This window comes from Ochotona princeps, chromosome X (genome assembly GCF_030435755.1).
Source record: "Ochotona princeps isolate mOchPri1 chromosome X, mOchPri1.hap1, whole genome shotgun sequence".
NCBI lineage: Eukaryota > Metazoa > Chordata > Mammalia > Lagomorpha > Ochotonidae > Ochotona > Ochotona princeps.
This window is the reverse complement of record NC_080865.1, coordinates 20,336,766-20,355,068: the sequence shown is the minus strand read 5'-3', so window position 1 is coordinate 20,355,068 and position 18,303 is coordinate 20,336,766. Positions and strand designations below refer to the sequence as shown.

General features: G+C 36.2%; 1 protein-coding gene across 5 annotated transcripts in view; it reads right to left on the bottom strand.

The window, feature by feature from the left end:
• DMD (dystrophin) overlaps nt 1–18,303 on the bottom strand; it is a 1,951,117-nt gene that overhangs the window by 1,578,271 nt on the left and 354,543 nt on the right. The gene's annotated exons all lie outside the window — the stretch shown is intronic.

Sequence of the window (18,303 nt, the reverse complement as noted above, 5' to 3'; positions counted from 1 at the left end):
TTAGTATGTATGACACTAAAAGCACAGTCAACAAAAAACAGAAAATGAAATTTCATCAAACCAAAAATCTCCACAGCAAAGGAAATAACTCACAGAGAAGATTATACACTATATAGCTGATAAGCAGTCACTACTCCAAAACATAGTAGGAACTCAAAAACAAGAAACTAAGCAACCATAATACTAACTGGACAAAGACCCTGAATAGATATTTCTCAAAAGAAAATGCATATATTCATAACAAGTATACTGAAATACACAAGATCACTAATCATCAGATTAAATTAAACCTACGGTGTGTTATCACCACATACCTGTCAGAATACCTATTATCAAAATGATGAATGATACCAACTTTTGGCAAGGATATGGAAAAAAGGAAACCTCACACACTGTTGGGAAACCACAGCCACACTAATGGCTATACATCTGAAGGAAATGAAATTAGCTTATGAAAAAGCACAATTCATAACAAAGATATAGAAACAAACAAACAATGTGGTATAGGTACACAATAAAATATTATTCCGCCTTCAAAAAGGAAATTCTATCATTTTCAGCAACACAATGCGACTTGAGGATTGGGTATTAACATATGTTAATATGTTAAGTGATATAAGACAGAGAAATACAGCATGGTCTCATATGCATGTCATAATTTAAAAACATAAATTTAGAGAATCAGTTAAATGGTGGATGAAACTGGTTTGGAGTGACCAGGGGTGAAAGGACTTGGAAGATAGTGCTTAAAAGGTGCAACATTTCATATAGAGAGGAGGAAAGATAGATTTTGCACAGTGTGATTTCTACTGATAACAGCAATGTATTAACTGAATCTAAGAAGAAGGAATAGAAATATGGGAGGAAAAATGTGTTAGGTGGGAAGCCATGTCAGGAAGGAAGCTGTCTGACTTAGGGGTCCAGGTTACTATCTGATTGGGAATTAGAAGTGTTATCCTCAGGGATCATATAGGAGAACCTTAGAGTTATATCCATCCCCTTGCACTGAGCATCCATCATTCTTCCTCAGGAAGCTCTACAAGTGGTCAAGTCTTGCAGCTGTAAGTAGGTATTTATTGTGTGGCAGATTTTTTTTTCAAGAAGCCTAACTATTTCCATTACTTCAGTAGTAAAACCAGTCTCTGTGGATGTCCCATTGATATGAGTGCATATGTACATGGATGGACACTACCATGCATGGTCAGGGTAAAATGGCATTTAAGAATCTGGAGCTGGATTCCAAGGTGTCACTAAATCTCAAGTAATGGGAGGAGCTGACGGTAGAGATGGGCGAAAGCATTACAAAAATTTGAGACAACACAAGCAGTGTTCAAAAAGTTCATGTAAAATACTTGGTATGAAAAAAACAAACATGCACGAGTATCAAACTTTAGTCACCAATATGCACATTGACTTTATTTCTATTGTCCACAATTTCATGAAGTATCTTAGTATTATCAGAAACAATTTAACTGACCTGCATTAACCTAGCATGCATTATAGATGTCTCATTAGCAAATTGAAGAGAGGTAAAATGATTGCCAGGGGCAGCCAACTTTTTCACAATTCAGAACTCTAAGAAATGTATATCTTATAATAACACACTGTATTATCTATTTATAATTATACAAATAACACAGTAATAACCATATGGCCATTACTTTTGTCTCTTTCATAAACAGAAAGAACATAGTATCAAATCTTAGTTCTGTAGAACCATTCTGTCAACAACTACAGTAACACAATCCATTTCACATAACTTCCTTTTGATGTGCAGTTACATGTGATTTGGTAGTTTGCTACTACACTGCAAGTGTTAGCCACTATATTTTCAGCTCCAGGTGTAAAGGAGTCTCTTTCGTTCGATTGATAGTACTTGCTCTATGACACAATGGCCATTAACAGCCAGGGTTGGGCTAAACTGAAGCCAGGAATCAGGACTCTCTTCCAGGTCTCCCATGTGAGTTGCAAGGGCCCAAACACCTAGGCCATCCTCAGCTGCTTTCCTGGGTACATTAGCAGGAAGCTGGATCTGAAGTGGAGCATCGAGGTCTTAAACTACAATGCAGGCAGTGGTTTAATACTAAATGCAACAACATCCCCAAGAAGTACTTACTCTGACACAACTGCTGATTAAAGTGTAAAACACTAAGTGCTTTAGAGGCAAGCATGCAGGGGTGGGCATTGTGGAACAGCAGGATCAACTACCACTTGAGACACCCACACCCTATCTCAGAATGTTGGTTCCAGTCCTGATCCATTGCCTTACCAACACTCCCTGGAAATGGCATTTTCCATAGCATATACCAGAGTTCCTACTACTCATCCTGGAGATCCAGATGGATTTGGTAATTTCTGGCTACAGATTTTCCTATTGTGGCCATTTGCTGAGTTTGCTGGATGAGTAAAAAAAACCATATCACTTTGTTTGCTGTTTTATTTCAATGATTCTTAATACATTAGGAATATATTTTTGTATAATTGATAATTACATCTTTCAACTGCTGTTATAGCTTTACCTTTTAAATGTGATAGGTTTTTTAATTCTTGAATTTCAAAAGAATAATAAAAATCCAACATTTATGTAATATTTATGATATTATAATGAGCAAGATGTTAATATAAGAAATTTCATATCATTCAGCTTAATACAATTTTGCTTTTTATTCAAAAGTGAAAGAATCATATATATTTATTTTGTTTTCTGCTGTGGGCATTAAGGTTAATCAAATCACAAAATCACAAAAAAAGTTTTTTTTTTCTTTTTCTATGCTCTGGAATTCTTCAAACTATAATAGTTTCTTATAGGTCAGGTTAAAAATTTTTGTGAGGAATCCTGGTACATTTCTCAATGATAGATATCCAATAGCCAACCTTATGTTTTTTGAATTAATTATTACAGCTTATTCTACTTGTATCTATTTTAGTAATCTGTATTGTAATAGAATACTATCCAAAGTTATTATAGAAGTGCTTGTAATAGTTTAAGTTCTTTTGTAACTTTTATTATGCACAATTAATCTCATTATTAATCTTGTAAATTTCTACTATAATCTTTTTCTGTTAGAATTAGAAGAAATTTCTCTAATTATTGATCTCTTCAGAGCTAGTTTCTAGATTCATTTTATCTTAGCTTTTAATTCTTTTCAGTTTCTTTTAACTTCTTAACATATATGCTTAATTTTTTCTCTGAAACATAAAAACCACATTTCAGGTAATATACTTTTGTAAAAACACAGGTTTCGCTATGTGCACATCACCACAATATACATGTCAATTTTACCAAGTGTTCGCATACATTTTACATGTGTGTGCATTTCATCAAGAGCAAAAAGTTGCCGAAAATAGGTGATGATTCCACAAGGTCAAATATAAAGCTATGTCTGGATATAATTTATTAATAGCATCTAGAAAATTCTTTCCAAAGCGATTTGATAAGTACCCTCCAAATTTATAAATATTTTACAGAATCATGTATAGAGAAGGAACATTGCTCATTTTTAAAAATTTTTTCTTTCTTTATGCGTCTTCTTCAAACTGCCAAGGACTACAAGAAATAACAGTAATTAATAATGGTGATGAGTCTAGAGGTGGAGGTATTTTGCCATTGCTGAAGGCATTTATTATTCATGGCCTTTATAATACTACCGAATACCTCAACTTGGCAGTCAGCCCCACTTTGATTCTCAAATTCCATATGCTTCTTATTGTTATGGTGCCATATTTCTTGCAGTATAGCTATTAATAATCTTTGTTTTTGGAATTCGTGAGTAGTTGCTTTTAAATAATCATCTCCGTACTATTAAATGGTTTATTTTTCATTTTGAGTGTTTTATATGATACAGCTTCTGAAATGATATCTTTCTAGGATTCTCATCAATCAAGCTGCTAAGTCAATATGAAAACAGAAAACAAATACTACAAACTGCTAAAACTCATGATAAATCCCTGTGCTTTTCTCTAGTAATCAAAATAAAAGCATTGAAACAATATGCATACACATATATATGCATTAATACATAGACCCTCTGTGTATATACATGTCATCAGTGTTGTGTTAAGCACTAGTCAGCAGAAAATTAAGTAACTAGGTCACTAAGGCTCACTAAATTTCTGCTGTTCTGTTTTGTAGAACAGAAACATCTGATGCTAAATACATAGGTGTGAAATCTTAGACTCATGCATCGAAATGTTGCTGAAATATATTGATCTACACAGGAAATTTGGTTTAATGGTTCTTCTCTATAGGTCTATGTCTTTACACATAATGTAACATTAGATTCTGTCTCAAGATTGTTGCACTGTTTGTGTGTTTTTGAACTGCTTTATTCAAATGTAATTTAGGAGGCTAAAAATTCCTATCATTCAACAAAACAGAAACTCATTGTGACTCCAGTACAAAGTTTAAATGTGAACTCTGAAGAAAAGATCCTTGGAGTCACTCTGACAATGCTGCAAACTTTTTAAATGCACACTGAAAAGAAATAAATGAACTTTCAAAATGGAGCAGTGTAGTATTGGCCATTTCATAAATGTGGGGACAAAGTTGGATGGGACTTTTTTTTGTTCTCACATTAGTACCAATACAAAAGTCTCTATTTGTACAAAAGTATATATTTAATAATTAAAAGATTAGTATATAAACATTTCAGAAAGCACTATTACTTGCAGGTGTCTTACTTCCTCAATGAGTTTGGTAATCACTGGGCTATGAGAAGAAATTCTCTTCCCCTTGCTTATTTAGAGAGGCAACAAATCTCACTCTGTTTTCTTTATTCCGGGTTCCTTCAGGGCATGAATGCAATTTCTAGCACTGTCAATAATATTTTCTTCAAACTAAATTAAGGCTCCCCATGGTGGTTACAGTAAAAGGATTTATACTCATTAGATTGATACGTTCGAGATTTAAGAATACTTTCCAAAACGTAAGATTAAAGTAAACCTGAAATATGATGATTGTATGAGATATTAATGACTTAGACAAGCTTATACTATTTTTAATTTTCTTGGTAGAAAATACAACACCCTAACATAGAATCAGAAGACCTCAGAATGAATAGAATTTGGTATGAAAATACTTTCTACAAGGTCAAATGATAAAAATGAAAATGGAAGTTCTTAGGGTACAGCTGAAGGAAATGAAGTTTTCCCTGAGCGCATGATTGATATAAGTGTGGGGTGAGTGTATGTGTGAGCCCAAGCTCTGAATTTAAAGCTTGAATGCAGCTTTTCACACAATTTTGTATTTAGTAAAGGCACGGATGTGGATAAACCTTTCCAGATTTAGTTTTATAACTCAATTAAGCAATTATAGTTTTAACTTGGCAAGTGCATAAAGTTAGAGCTCATTCAACAGGGAAACCATCAGCTTTACAACAAATGATGTCCTCTTAAATTTTCTGACAGCCACAGACAAAGGAAATTTCAAAGCTATGGACACTAATGCGAATGCATCCTATGTTTTTCAGCCAATTGAAATTCTGCTAAAGCTGGGAAGTTTCTCACTTTGTTTCAAAGGAAAAGAACATTTCTGAATTAAAGTCTAAGAAGGTCGTACTTGTGCTACTTAACAGCAAGTACAAAAGCTGAGCAATTTTAAATTAAGAGGGAGAAAGAAATAAGAGTGAGACATCTTTTCACTCATCAATCTTTATGCTGAGATTAACAAGAAAATGCTATAAATCAAATCATTAGTTCATGAAAAAAAGATTCTGAAGCAGATCATTAAATATATTTTTAAATATCTGTTAGAGTAGGCATCAATTTTTTCCATCAATTTTCTTAACCAGAACCTAAAACAATAACTAATAATTTGGGAGACCAAATACATTGAATTTCATTACATAAATAGTCTTCATGACCCGCCTCATGCACACACTTCCACCATTTATTGTTTCATATTTTTACATTCCTCTCTCACAAATTGAGTTTTACTTAAGAGATCCCAATATTATTTGATGGACAGAGTTTACCTTGTAAACCTGCCATGTGACTTTTTAAATATAGCTGACCTCATGAAATCAACTTAAAGAGACTTTCCTTTATTCAAGAGACTCTTCGATACTTATAAAATTCTTCCACACATCATTGAGCTAACAGCTAAAAAATAGTTTCACCGTCTTGCCACACGTGCTTTTATATGACGTTTAAGATTTACACTGTTTAAAATTTCAGGCCTTAGGGAATAAATCATCCCTGTTTCTGTCTACGGAGTGATGCATGAGCTGAATCTTTTATTATTAACAAAAGACTAGCTGAGTATCTGCAAGCTGAAAGCCTCGGCTGCTTTGCCACCACACGCCTGGCTCTCCAACAGAACTATTTTCTTTTTTCATCCCATTGCATTTCCATATTCCAAAGATTATTTTATTTCATTCAAATATACACATTTTTATTGAAAAATACTTCTAAAAACACATTATGCTTTTTGATATATCATAAAATAGAATTCCTGTTACTCACTACAAAGACAGCTAATCTCACTTTTAATAATTAAGGTTTACATATTTAGGTATCCATCAAATAATTTTACCACCTGCTATATGCCACTCATAGTTTTGAGAACATGCATTAGGTTTAATAGTGGACTTCTTTTAAATGGAACCAATTTTTTTTACTAATGTATGTAGTGCCTCTTTGACAATAAGGATTTGAAGACAGTTAACCACAAGAAAATTTCATAATCTCAAGAAAAGTTAAGCATTTAGAGGAAATTAAAAGTATCAGGGCCTGTGCTGTGGCACAGCTAGTAAAGCCATCACCTGTGTTACTACGTCACGTTGGGGCTTTTTTCAAGTCCTGACTGCTGCATTTCCAATCAACTCCCTGCCAATGCATCTGAAAAATCAGTAGAGGATGACCCAAGTACCTGGGTTCTTGCAACTCATATGCTTAACAGATGATGTTATTGATAATGTCTTGGTGAGTGGGCCTTTAACTGCACACAGGAATACAATTAAGCCCATGCTGTTTCTAGACACCTTATTGTGTGCCTACCCATTGCCATGAAATCTGGCCCAGACATTTAGCATGCTTTCTGGGAAATGGCTTGATAAGAATTTTATAAACTAATGGAAGTGATGAGAGTATTGGCTGAAACAGCCATGACAAAAAATTCTAGCTACTGGAACCCTAAAAGCTATCCTGTTACTGGGAACCTAAAAGCTATCCTATTATAACTACTGTGACCCTAAAGGCTATCCTGTTATAGTTACTGTGACTCTAAAGGCCATCCTGCTATGACAAAGAACATAGCTACTGTGACCCTAAAGGCTATCCTGCTATGGCAAAAAAATATAGTTACTGTGACATTAAAGGTTAGCCTGTCCTTGCAACTCTTTAGAACATAGAAAATGTAGTTGTTTTAGCTGCTTTCATAATTTTTTAACTGGAGGATATATAGGGCGATTTTACTAACAACATAAAAATATACTTTTGCTTATTGTTTGATCACTTATGAGGTTGTAGAGCCTACAGCTGTAGAGGGATTTAATGTTTGAAATTTGTCTTAGATCTTTATGTTTTTTCTCTTTTAATGTATTTCTCTCATTAAGTGATGGATAAGCTGTAGAATAAGAATTGCAGTAGGAGTGTATTACTGAATAAGATGTGTTGTCTACTGAGAAATTCTTGGCTGCAACGTCAGAATGGATAATGCCCTGTCTTAAGGTGAAACAATTTATAGAATTATCTATGGAAACATTCACTTGTCCATTGTAGAGTTGAAACTTAAATGGAGTAAACATGGCTCATTGCTAATTGCAATTCTTTCTGCCATTATAACTCTTGCTTTACTTGTTTAGTTAACAAACTGTGTGAGTTTGCAGGCCTAACGGCCTTTAGTGCCAATGGCCCCTAATCCCCATAAACCAAGACCTCAGACTTACCAACCCATACATAATTCAAGGTAGGGGTCTGGTTGTCACAGGTGTGCCAAGGATAGAACCCAGACTTGAGGAGGGCAGGTAGGAGCTGGCAAGCTGAGATAAGCAAGGAATGTGGAATCCTTCCTCATTCACCTCTCAAGTTGTTGTAAATCGTGCCCCCCTGAGGCTATGTCAAATTGACCCTAAAAGAAAACCTTGTACTATTTCCGTATAAATAAAGTGGACAGCTTTCTCATATTGTCCACAACGATCTTGGAATTGTAGTGGTCCGTCTCTCTTCTTTCTATGCCTATTTCACGCACCCTTCTCAAGCTCCGAACTCAGCTGGAACTGGACTCCGGCAATGAGTAATAAAAGAACATCAGGAGTTCCAGATCGTGGCAAGAATTAAAGTAGAAGTTTAAAAGCAGAACTCAGAGATTCATAATTTACTGTATTCAAGAAAATTCTGATAAGACACTTACATATTTGAGCTATTGGGTGCTAAAATGGCTTAGAATGCATTCACAGGGAGCTGACTTTAAAAACCAGAGCTGGGTATCAAAATTAAATATGGGGGACCAGCACTGTTACTTAACAGGCTAATCCTTCAACCTTCAAGTGCTGGCATGCCAGTTGGGCACCAGCTGGTGCCCTAGCTGCTCCACTTCCAATATAACTCCTTGCTTATGGCCTGAGAAAGCAGCAGAGGATGGTTCAAGTCCTTCAGTCCTTACACCCATGTGGGAGACCAGATGAGGCTCCTGATTCCTGACTTTAGACTGGCTCAACTTCAGTCGTTATGATCACTTGGAGAATAAACCAATGGAAGGAAGATCTTTCCCTTGATTTCCTTCTCTCTGTGAATCTTTCCAATAAAAGTAAGTAAATTCCAAAAAACCGATCATACATAAGAGACTTCTTGTAAACACCTGACATTGTTAATATTCCTTTATCATTGTTATTGCTACATCTCATGAGTAATATTCTAGTTTTTATTGTAATTTTTAAATGACTTATTTATTTTCATTGCAAAGTCAGATATACAGAGAGAAGGAGAGACAGAAAGGAAGATCCTCCGTCCATTGATTCACTTCCCAAGTGGCTGCAAAGGCCAGAACGCCAATCTGAAGCCAGGAGCCAGGAAATTCTCACAAGTCTCCCACACTGATGCAGGGTCCTCGACTGCTTTCCCAGGCCACAAGCAGGGGGATGGATGGGTAGAAGGCCTACTAGGATTACAACCAGCACTCATATGGGATCCCAGCATGTTCAAGGTGAGGACTTCAGCCTCTAGGCCACCATGCTGGGCCCTACTGTAATTACTTTAACACCACATGGGTCACGTGCTGGCATCTATTCCAAAATGAAGGTCTTTGATATACTTTGTCACCAATCTGGCAACACATTGGTATTTTGGTTATATGCTTGTTAACTTCATGTTGATGAAAGTCTACTATATTTCTCCTCATTGTGGACTGTGTACACCAGCTCTGTATTTAAGAGTATGCATAATGGAAGTGTAGCAAAACTGTTATGTTCAGAGGTAGAGGCAGAGAGCAGTATGACTCTATGGATACACAACAAGGATGGACTCCCAGTAAAATGGCTTGAAGATATCCTGAGAGTAGGATGAGGGACTCTCCAAAATGGTCCATGCCTACATTGTTGGAAGACACTTCAACGGAAGCATGGTGGACTTATGAATGTTCATGAGACACCCACTGTAAAACTAGAGGGGAAATTAGTAGGATGGGGAAGGAACTTGGGGAACGGGATAGGAAATCCCAGTGCCTATGAAACTGTGTCATAAAGCAAAATATATATACCTGACATCCTAACTGCTAGGCTAAATACTTTGCTCCACATTTTGAATGTTTGAAGTGGCAGTTTGGGGCCTGCATGGTAACCTAGTACCTAAGGTCCTTGCCTTGCATGTACCAGGCTCCCATATGGGCTTTGGTTCATATCTTGGCTGAAACACTTCCCTGCACTCATGTGGGAGACCCATCAAAAGACCCGGGCTCCTGATTTCAGATCAGCTCATCTGTGGCCATTGTGGCCACTTGAGGAGTGAACCAATGGATGGAAGATCTTTCTCTCTGTCTCTCCTTCTCTCTGGAGAATCTGACTTTCCATAAAAAGAAATAAATCTTTCTTTTTAACAGAAGTTGCTATTTATATCCTTTCATACTGCCTACCAATTAATGTTATTTTAATTATTATTTTTATTTTTATGACTTAATATTACTATTTGGGATACAAATGTTTTATACTTCACAAATACATAATTATAGTTTTTAAAATCTCTATGAATATCTACTTTTGCCAATGGATTTTGTATCTTCAGGTGTTTTCATGTTACATATTAATGTATTTTCTTTCAGTTTAGAAAGCTCCCTTTAGCATTTCCTGTATGACAGGTCTAGTGCAAATGAATTCCCTTAGCTTTTGTTTGGGAGCTGCTTCAATTTTAAGTTGAATATGCAAGAAAAACATACGATTCTCCCTTGGTGTAAGAGATATACTGTTAGGAAGGATAGGAATGATAAACAACCCACCTTAAGAAATCAAATGAGAACCTGCCTCAATTTCAAAGTAATAATACCACCTGCATCTGAGTATAAATTCAAAGATAACAATGTCTGGTTGTATATATTTTTTATAATTCACAAATGCAATGTTTTGAAAGAGCAATTACTCCTTAGTATATTTCACAAATGCTGAATGGATCCAAAACATGGATTCATTTGGCAAACATCCTCCTGTTGATGAGCTAGTTGACAGAATCTGTTTTTTCTGGGTTTTTAGGAATGAACTCATAGAAGTGCAGATATTAACAGGTTTTTTGTGTGGATCAGAATTTTGCTGTAAAATAATACTCATCTAACATAAATTAAACATTGCATAATTCTGTTTGAACACTGATTTTTATGAATGATAAACAGAAGCAGTTTATATTCAGAGATACTGTTCTGACATATTCCAATATATATTAGAGCTTCTGAATAAATAAAGAACACATGAAATACTAGTTTTATAGGACACTGAAGAATCTTCTTTATCTAAGACCATATGCCCACAACATTTTCCAGATCAGTGATATTTGATGATTCAATCCAATTCAGTGGTGATTCTCAGAGATGTGATTAAGCGAATATTTGAACACTGTTGACATCAGAATTTTCAACCTAAGCTTTTAAAATACTCTGGATTTGCAGTTTTATAACTTAAAGCAGTGATTTTATTTTGTTTGTGTTATCTCACATTGTACATCTGAAGTGACTTGATACAAATTTACCACTTTGTGATGGACAATGGATGACAGCGCTATACTGAACATAATTATTAGATCTACAACTATGCCAGCTAATATGAAATCATATCAAATCAGTAAAGCCCTGATTATACACATATGATGTATCTCAATATGACAATCCTCTAAAAAATCATTGGTATAAATAAAATAGAAAAGGGAACATCTGGGAAGTGAAGAAGACACAAATCAGGAAGCTACTCTGTCAGGAATGCAGGATGGATCTGAATACATCCAAAATAACATCTTTAAGGCATTACAGTTAAATCTCCCTTCCTGATCTATAATTGCTAACTTCCTTTAACAGTGAAAAACAGATAATCATTCAACTTCATATAAAATGATGAAATGTCCAAAAGTCTGGTAGAAAAAAACTCACTGACTGGAACTTATCCTTGTTCAAATTCTAATATGTTTACAAGCTACATAAAATTACTCATTAACTCCTTATTGGAGGTAGCAGGAGTCACGTAACTATGGGCTTGATTTCATTATTCTTGTTGAAGGAAACTGATCACTAACAACAGTAATACGAGAGCTGTGTCCATTTTATCTGGGATTGGCTCCATCTACTTTGAGCAAAGGTACAAATAAGTGGAAGTTGTGAAAACAGTCTTACATAGAGCTGAGTTAGAGACAAGCAAATGCGGACTTGGTGAAGGCATCGCAATTCAGAGGATTTTTTACTTTGTTTGCTTTTTTAAATCAGGGCAAACTTTATTACAAATGAGCTTTGCTCTTAGCAAATATTGTAACAGAAGTGTCACGGCAGTTATGAGTACTGTCTTATCCATAAGTGGTTTTCCAAAATAAATTATTGATGGCCATGATAACTTCATGCTAAAATAACCAGCACGGAGAATGCAAATCAGAACATGAATGTATTACAGAGCTAAGCTGTGAGTGGCATTCAAGTGGAGATAGCAAATCCGAAGTCAAGACAGGGAAAGCAAATGAAATTGAGGAAGAAGGTTAAATTGCAGAGTTACTTTGAACTAGAGAGTTACTAGATCTAACAATTTATGGTAGATAAACAGGCTAAGGTGAAGAAACTCTTAGAAGGAAGAAGACCAAATGAACTTGGTTTTAAGAAGATCTAGGAATTATCAATTTTTTTTAATTTTAAGAAAAATTCTAGTCTTCATTTGATTTTAAGAAAGGAATGGCTTTTGAGTTATTTTGAAAAATCTTGTTTGTAGATACATTTGTAGAAATGAGAAATTCTTTAGAAATTTTTTTCTATTAGTGATGAACAATTTCTTTTTATCACTGTTATCCAATTTTATTGTTTATTTTTTCCCAAATAAGCAACAAATATGTTCTGTGTAGAATTCAATTTTGCTCTTACTTTTAAAAATAATTTTTCATTTATTTGAAAGGTAGAAGTACAAAGAAAAAGGGAGAGAGTCAGAAAGAGATCAAGAGAGAAAAGAGATTTTCCATTTGCTGCGACACTCCCCCAAGTGCCTGCTCTATTTAGAGCTTGGTCAGGTCAAAGACAGGAACCTGGGATTCTCTCCAGGTTTCCCAAGTCGGTGACAGGGGACAAAGCAGTAAGCCCATTTTCTTTTCTCAGGAGCATCAGCAGGGAAATGGATGGGAAGTCAAGCAGTGAGACCTCAAACCGACAGTGTTCATATGGGCTGGCAGAGTCAAGGCAGCAGTTCAACCTGATGCACCACAACACTGGCACCACCTTTTTTTCTGTAGCTCATAACCCTGTAATATTTCCTTTCTATTTAAAAATGGCAGGCATTTACCCCCTCCTATTCCTGATCACGCTTTTAAGAGCTTAGTCCATTTTATTTTATTAAAAAGGACTGGCTCTTAAATGTGTCTAATATTACCTCTTTCTAATTTCTTCATTTCTCTTCAGTTCTTCCTTTCCTTAGAGCATTTTTCCTTTTGTAACATTTTTAGTTGAAGCTTGATTTAATTTATTTTATCTTTTTTTAATGAAGATAAAAGCAAAGACAAAAACTGAACCTCTGGGTAAAGCCTGGGCCATTTCTCATGGGTTTTCATATGGAATGTTTTTCCTAGACAAATGCAGTGCTGTCCTCTTGGTTTTTTATTCAACACATTTTAAATTAACTGAAATGAATTTTTAAATGCGTTATTAATTTCTAGTGTTATATCACTATCAAAAACTGTGCATTTTAAAGTACTTCTGTGTACTTAATGATATTTTTGCAGCATTTTAATATATTATCCATTTTTAATTTTTACATTATAGAAGGAACTTTCTAAAATATATTGCTATTCTCCCAGGCATTTAGTAAGTTTGTGTAGAAGAAAAAAATCCGAAATGACTCATCCTGTTGTCTGAAGCACTGGAAGAAGCACACTACCACCCTGTCTCAAAATTCACCAGAAAACACCTCTCCGCTCCGTCCGCACATGGAATAAGTGACATGGCCTCATCGGTGAGTGGCTTCCTGGCACACTCAGCAAGACAGGGCTCCAACGCTTCAGAAATGTACATATACAGAAGACTACATACAGGTCATCAAATCCCCAGAGGCCTCACAGAAAACAAAACAGGTGAGACACCTGTTACTCTGTGTGACTCCCCCTTACTTGACTAGCTTTTCTACCTTTTCTTTGAATGAGATGACATCAATCATTACCTGGAGCTCTTTCGATCTGGCTTCTAGCTGAATTCAATCAATGAACAGCACAAGCAGATTGGCAGTAGAGTGTTGAACCAAGAGGCTAAGCTATGCATCTTCTCATTTTTCCACCGAGTCATGATTTGAGTATCACTGCACTTGTACACTGCCTCCATCCCCTCTAGCCAGGAGTCCACTCCGAGGAGAGAGCTTTTAGCAGGTTAGCAAGTCTCTCTATCTCTTTAGTTTTAGAGAAAGTAAAGGTTAAGAAGTTGTGCTCGTTGTATAGCACTTTGCACAGTGAGCTTCTTTAATCCTGCCTGCATTTCTGTATAGATTCCCCTAATTATGCTCTCATCAACTTTGCGTTCCTATATGCCACGTGTTTTACACCAGGGCAGTTAAATAATGCACTTGGCTCCACAAGATGAATTGGAAGTGCACGGTAACTCTGTCAGTGGATGCCTCAGTGGACTAAAGATGAAAGGCTTTTTTCCTGCCTGTGAAAGGCCACATATGCATCCACTGATATCTGGCAGTTCCACAGGAACAGGCAAGAGCAGTCCTAACACCGTCTGAATTTAATAAGCCTGGTACCAGCTCCCATTTGAAGTTGGTTAATTTAAACAAAACTATCAAACTGCTTCTTTTCTTGCAAACTCAACTTTATGTATTATATTTGCAAAATGTACACATTCCTAGCATTTAATACCATGCTTTGGGGGGGAGTCAAGGGAAAGAAGATCACTATTAAAACTACTGTTCATGCTATTAGTACTCAGTCTTTTCAACTGCTAAGAGCATTATAGTCTGAGAGAGGTAAGTGCTAAGTGTATGATAGTCTGAGAGAGGTAAATTAAAGGCTCTAAATAAAAAGAATTTGTGGCTTTCTTAGTATCTCTAATGTAAAGTCATGTTAGGTTTTCAGTATTGATTATTACTTTCTCAGCTAAAAATAGTACTCTTTGAAAATACCATTTTATTACCTTTTTCCTTTGATATAATTATTATATCACTATTTCATTATCCATTATATACCTAGTAGCATTTTGAATTTTAGTCACTGTCAGCTCATATAGAGCAGAATCCAAAACTTGCCAGTCACTCACCACCTTCCCATCCCTCTCCCATCATACTAGGACTCTGCTATTATAGTCAGATCAGTACATGCATTGAGAGGTTATTCCAAATCCTTTCCTTTTTTTAATAGCATTTTATCACTTGGGAACATCTTCCTTCAGATAATACCCTGGCTCACCTCCTCATGTCTATTCTCCCATAACAACTTAAACAAGGAGTCTTTCCAGACTCCGTATTCCACCTGTTCCTTCATTATTTATTCACCTATCATTATAGATGGTGCAGCTGTTTAATGTCCAATGCCCTTCAGCTGTAAATTTCATGACAGAACAGGCTGTTTCATCTCTGACTACACCAACCTTATCAACAAAAATAAAATCTGACACACAGAATGCACCAATGTGTTATATGCAAATATACCATCATTACTCTCTTTTAAGTTATGATTATTTCAAATCATCAAAGACTCCTGAGGCTTACTGTAATTGGAGAATTCATAACTTTGAAAGAAAATGTAATAATGTCCCTATCTACTGTTCTGCTTAATATACTGACTTAGGTGATCCTTTACCAGGCTCATTGTTTCATCTAATATAGACCATTCAAACCCATTCTCAAGACAAGTTTTTGCTTTTAGACATTCTCTAATTAAATTGTGTTTCTTTTGATAATAATCAGAGACAAATAAAGTTGCATATTGGTGTATTTTCCATCGGCTGTACTTCCTTTCAGTATGAATTAATGGAGGAGAATATAATCTATTTATTTCTGCCCATATTTTAATTTTTCATTTGAGACGCAAAGAGACAAATTGGGAAAAGAGTTCCCACTGTTTGGAGTTGCAGACATTTTAAGTTTAGGTTTACTTTTTCCTCTGAGGTCCCTCTTCCCAAACTTAAAAAAAAAAAAAAACCCCGAAGCATAACAACATGCATATTCAAAAGTATCAGTAAAGTGTTCAACTTGGTGTTTTTTTTTTAATGTAAACACATGTATGTAAAAATCAACACGTCAAACAAAAAACATTGCAAGAGCGTTAGAAGATACTCTTATGTAACTTCCTGCCTTATTCTTCCAAAATAAAATCACTTTCCTGGATGAATAAGAAGAAAACATATATTCTCACATGATGATAGCCCTAAATTCCTAAACCCAACTGATGACTGTGGTCTCCTCTTCCATGTCCTAGAGATCCTGCCAGCATCCTCTCTTTACCAGACAAGCTGAGCATTACTTGAAAGAGTGTACGATACTACCAATCTCTCACTGCTTACAGTTATTTTAAGACGATGTCATCAACGTATTTGAATTTATCCTTGAAAAATATAATGCAACGAGGAAGCTATTAAAAGTGCTTGTTAGATGTATTGGCCGACTGTAAAGGATGCGGGAACTTAATTAATAACAGAGAACCACCTGTCTCCAAAGCCGTGACAGAAGGAAGGAATATCAAAGTTGCTCTAACAAGACCACAGCTCTGCTAGATTGTCCATTTGTGTAGCTATGATTGTCTATCGTTTCGTAGATAACATATTTCACCCAGTTAATGTAAACCAAACCTAAGTACAGAGAACAGACTAGATGTTTACACCCTGAGTTAGAATTATTCTTAGGGGGCTGGCCTTGTGTCATGACAGGTTAAACTGCTGTCTATAAAGCTGGTGTACCAAACAAGTGCTGGCTTAAATCCCAGCTGCTCCACTTCTGATCCAGCATCTTCTTAAGGCGCCTGGGAAAGCACAAGAAAATGGCCCAAGACCTTGGGCTGCTGCATCCACATGGGAGGCCCAGATGGAATTCTGGGATCCTGGCTTAAGCCTGGCTCACCCTAGCCATTATGGCCATTTGGGGAGTGAACCCAAGGATGGAAAATAATCCCTCTACCTAACTCTGCTTCTCAAATAACTGTATATCTATATATACATATAAATACAGATATGTTTTAAATCAAATAACTATTTATCAATACATACATATTATATATTTTATTATATTATATATCTCATAGATTATATGTTATATTATCTATTATATATTTGGCTATATGTAGTCAAATAACTATATATAGTCAGATAACTATATATATATGTTTTTATGATTTATTTTTATTTTATTTTTATTTATTTATTTTTTTATTTATTTTTATTTTTATTGCAAGGTCAGATACACAGAGAGGAGGAGCCACGGAGAGGAAGATCTTCCGTCCGATGATTCACTCCACAAATGACCTCAATGGCCGGTGCTGTGCCAATCCAATGCCAGGAGCCAGGAACTTCATCCAGGTCTGCCACGTGGGTGCAGGGTCCCAAGACTTTGGGCCGTCCATGACTGCTTTCCCAGGCCAGAAGCAGGGAGCTGGATGGGAAGAGGGGCTGCCGGGATTTGAACCAGAGCACATATGGGATCCCGGCATGTGCAAGGTGAGGTATATTGTTTTTAAGTCATTTCTATATGTACTTTATATTTGAGGTGACACTAAGTGTGAACTTGACTGAAATTTGATTATGATGTATGAACATACTTAGTACACAAAAATAATATTCTGTGTACTAATATTCACTAGCCACAAACACCTCTGTAAGCAACTGAATTTATTGTTTACTGTAGGACTCATTTTCTGCATGAAATATATCAGCTTCAGGTCAAATCTGAAAATCTGGCATCAGCTGTTGAGGTCTGGGCCTCCCCTTTCTTGCCCTCTGCGGGTTTAAGGATTCCCTTTCTGGGAATGTTGCTGTGGTGCGCAAGTTCTCACCACGTGCAATGTGAGCATCTCACAGGGATATCATTCCAAGCCTAGGTTGTTCCACTTCCATAATGTGTCTGCAAAAGCAACAGAATGTGGCTTGAGTCCTCGGCTCCCTGCCACAAATGTTGGAGACCTGGAAGAAGCTGCTGGCGTTTGCCTAGCATAGTCTTGAACTTAGTGGCCATTTGGGTACCAAACCAGCAGATGTGACAGCTCAGTTTCCTTTCTCTCTCTCTTTCTCTCTCTCTCTCTCTCTCTCTCCATTTCAAATGAATAAAATAAATCTTAACAAATGTAGTTTGCAGTTGAGGATGACCCAAAGCCTTGGGGTCCTGAACCCGTGTGGGAGACCTAGTAGTTCCTGGCTCTTGGCTTCAGAACAGCATAACTCCAGCCTTTGTGGTCACTTGAGGACTTAATCATCAGACAGAAGAGTTTCCTCTCTGTCTCTCCTTCTCTCTGTATATCTGACTTTGCAATAAATATAAATAAAATCTTTCAAAAAAACCTAGTTTGCCTTCTGAATCATGAATCACATTAACCACAAGCAGACACAAAAGAACTACAACACATGTTCTAGTTCCGAACTGATTTCATTGCCATCGGAAGTTGAACACTCTCTCGGTATTTGGGGCACCGGCCCTCATGCCAACCTTCAGCATACTGTCACATGACACCCAA